The sequence below is a fragment of the Triticum dicoccoides genome, chromosome 2A (genome assembly GCF_002162155.2).
Source record: "Triticum dicoccoides isolate Atlit2015 ecotype Zavitan chromosome 2A, WEW_v2.0, whole genome shotgun sequence".
NCBI lineage: Eukaryota > Viridiplantae > Streptophyta > Magnoliopsida > Poales > Poaceae > Triticum > Triticum dicoccoides.
In genome coordinates this window covers 89464726-89468604 of record NC_041382.1, presented here as the reverse complement: position 1 = coordinate 89468604, position 3879 = coordinate 89464726, and the positions used below count along the sequence as shown (strand labels likewise).

At 39.9% G+C, this 3879-nt stretch overlaps 1 long non-coding RNA gene across 1 annotated transcript; it reads left to right on the top strand.

The window, feature by feature from the left end:
• The first annotated feature begins 420 nt into the window (after positions 1–420).
• Positions 421–1747, top strand: LOC119359056. Its single transcript, XR_005172367.1, has 2 exons — positions 421–643; positions 1458–1747. It is a non-coding gene; the product is annotated as an uncharacterized LOC119359056 (long non-coding RNA).
• The last annotated feature ends 2132 nt before the right edge of the window (positions 1748–3879 follow it).

Genomic DNA, 3879 nt, shown 5'->3' with positions numbered 1-3879 from the left:
TGTTCACCTCTTTCAAGTTACAACCTCATGGTACTCTTGATTCTTTTGACATTTGTATTAACCGACAATTATTTGGGGGTACAAAACACGGTTATCCATTGGCTACCTATAGTCTTTCAGCACTCAGTTAATACCCCCAGTCTGCCTCTTTCCCAAAGCCGGATAGACATGGCCGCATCAAAACCAAACTATGCATATATTGTTGTCTCCCGTGAGGTTACCAGGTGACTATTACTTATTGTTAGTGTACATCTACTATATACTATTTTTAAGTGTCAGACACGTTCCTCGTGGTTGTGTTCTAATGATCTAATGGCTCTGTAGCTAATTCACTCTTGACATTGCTTATTCAAGTTGGAACCATGATCCTGCTTTAAGTATACAGATTGTGAATGAACCCCCTACCAGTTTTGTGTTAAAGAGTTCCAATATTATTTCTTTGTAGTTATCAAGTAGGTTTTTTTTTGTAGAGTCAACGGTATATAGATATGCATGATAGCATTATTTGTTCAAAATTACCCTTCATCTTCGGACTAAATTCTGATGTGCATATTTTGTTTGCAGGAAATAAATAATGTTGACTTCTTTGGACGAAAGTGAACATGATAGCTTGTGTTCTTTTCTACATGAAATAGTAAAAAAGGTGCGATTTTGTTGTAATTGCTTGCTCTTAGTTACAATCTTCACTGGATGCAAGTAGTTATGCATCAAGTTTTTTATTGTTGATCTCCTTTTGCATGCATATTTTCTCCATTTTTGGTCTTCGCACAATATCATAGCTATATATTCTTACCGATCGTTGTGTATGGCTGATCAAAGTAGAAGTTTGTAGTCATATTTCTTGCCACTATACAGAATAGCACAATTTTATTGTATGTCCAAGAAGTTGGAAAGATAAATTTTTCTAGGTTATATGTGACTACAATTTCTAAACATAAAGTAAGTTGATGCTATTGAGTCTTCACTGTTTCCTTCACAAAACTATTGTAGCCATACAAACAAAGGCCATCATGGAGTACATATAACATGGATTTTCTATTGTGTTAATTGTTCTGTGACCCTCTGCTTCTAATATATGCAATAATTTGAGATGAACCCAAAACTCTCCTTTTTCACTTAAGTAAATTATCTGCCTTTCTTAGAAAAACTGTTCTGAGTAAACTTTATTTATCATAGGCATATTTCAACTATTAAATCAGTTATGTGGTCAGCATTGGATGTTTATTCTGTGGAATGTGCGAGGGTCACAATCTTGACTAAAGCTACAAAGAGATTATCTTAAAAATTGATTGCATAGAGTATAAGATATCACCCTGAATTTTATCTCTCGCAGGACATTTGGTATGCCTTTTCGTTATCCTTATTCTGTGCACATATAAGTTATGTATAATCTTAGGGGATGGCTAACCTTTGAAAATTGTGAAAGTTTGACAAGGCATTTAATATTTTGATGCAAGGTGGAGGTGCGGGAAGAAAACAACAAGAAGAAGGATTGTGGGAGGAAGTGGAGTGTCATGTGGTGGCTGAGAAGAGGGAGGGGGCATGAAGATGACGAGGAGATACATTTATCTACCACATCATGAGCATGAGATATCATCACATGTAAATAGTATATGGCTCATGTCACACAGCCTTTCTTTTTGTAAAAACATTTTGTTAGCACATTTCTTGTTGTACATATAGTTTTTTTAGCATGTGGCAACACATGGGCATCCAGCACTATGTGAATAAATTCACTTTTGGTCCATTTTAAACTTGCTAATTGGCTTCTTACAACTCACGATGGATCTTTGTAATCCAATGTCTGATCGAACATAGAGATGAAAGAACTAGGAATCCGCACGGACTCGGTGCACGCCTTGGTGGTGGATCGACACATACACAAGGGGAGGGGATTAAGGCGGAGAGCGGGGGGCATCACTCAATTTTAAAGGAGAGGGCTCAGAAAAAGGAAAGGGTGTGTCATGGGGCAGGGTTTCTGTATTGGGCCCACGTGTTGAAAATAAGACAACCACATTTCTTCCCCACATATGGTCTGGATTTGGAGAGCCCAGACTGGAAGAAATGAGCTTCGACCTTGAGGACAAACTAAATCATTTGTTTGATTCACTTATATGCACTATAGCCCGTAGCAACGCACGGGCGTTCTACTAGTATCTGTAACGGAGGAGTACTAAATCACTATACCTACGACCCACGTCTCCTCCCTGTGGCTGCAGTTCCGGCCACGCCCACGGTGGTGGAAGAACATGGCCGTGGATCTGGAGTACTGGATAGTTGCATCGGATATTGACTACAATTCCCAAATTACCCCTTGGTTAAACTAGAAAAGTTCTCCGTGCGTTGCAAAACAAAAATTCTTCCATGTCCATAGCTCACTAAATTTATTTAAAAAAGTTTTGCTAACCTAGATGAATAAGGTCCCAGAATCAACCACAATCACTTTTGTTAGTCACAGCAATTTTTGCGGTATATTCAGGACAAGTGATTCGGCCTAGATAAAATTAACACGTTAGAACAAGAGGTTAACATTTTGTAGACTACCTAGTTCATATGTCAAAAGTTCATCGGCATCCTAAAACATTGGTCAACTGGATGCCTTGTTTTAGCTTCTAATAAAATCATTAACCACATGCACGCGTACCCATTAGTTCAAAAACTATAAAACAACAAATAAACATGAACCCTTCATGATCCTACATGCATGCCAAACCTATAAAATGAACAGTCAAATAAGTAGTTCAATTGGAAACTTACCACAATTTGCAAAGAGTAATTATTGACTTCCTCCTCTCACTACTTGCTTCCATAATCATGGATGTCTAAATTATTAGCTCAATTAACATTATTTGGTTTTTAAGCAAACAGAATCATAATAAATGTTATGCCAAATCTAACAATAATTTTTGTCGGCACTTTTTTTGTAACGATGGTCGTGCAAATATATTTTTATGGATGTGAAAATATGATTAACCTGGATATATAAAATCAGTAGGAGTAGATGTACCATTGGCAAGAGAAAAATACATCAAGATAATTAGCTAATATCAACTGGAAGCCATTGTAGAATAAGGTGCAAACTCCATGGCTCACATATCGTGTGTCTCAGTCCTCAACACAGTCATTGGACATAAAACCAATCATATCTCCTGGATAAGACAAAACATCAATATATTGTTTGTTCAAAACAAATGAAATCAATTATCCGTGAAATCAACAAAATAAAATCAATGTAATAAGATATTTCTCATGGTTCCCTTTTCCCTCTTTTTTTTGCGTTGCCCAAACTGCTTGAGATAAGCTCCTATCTGCTAATCTACTGGCCGGAGCGGCAGCCATGTCCCTGAAATCCCGCAAACCAAACGCAAACCGGGGGGCCTATATGGGCGTCCGACTGTTGTCACGTATGCACCTGACCTCCACGCTCACCCCAAAACCCTCTCCCCATGAAAGGTCGCCGTGCATCCATTCCGGTTAGGCCGCTCCAGAAGGACGTGATCCACACTGCACTGATGACGGTCAGGCCATTTCAATGCTGACGAAGAAGCCAATTCTAACGCTGCATTGAGGATGGCTGCCCGTCTGATTGCTTGGTCGTGCCTATTTAAACACGGCTCCGGCACCATCCACACCACACGCCACATACTCTCCTCTTTGCTCACCGCACATCCTCTCCTCTCCGATCATCGTACATCCTCTCATCTTCGCCCACCTGAAGATGCCAAAGTCGTGGTTCTCTGCACCTGCAAGTGGCGGATTCATATCTCCTTCCGGACCCGGATCTTGGTGCCGCCGTTGTCACTCTCTAGGTCCGGCGAGGAGGAGCAGGAGGCGGCGATCACGGACGAGGAGTACAAGGCTGAGATGAAGCTCACGATC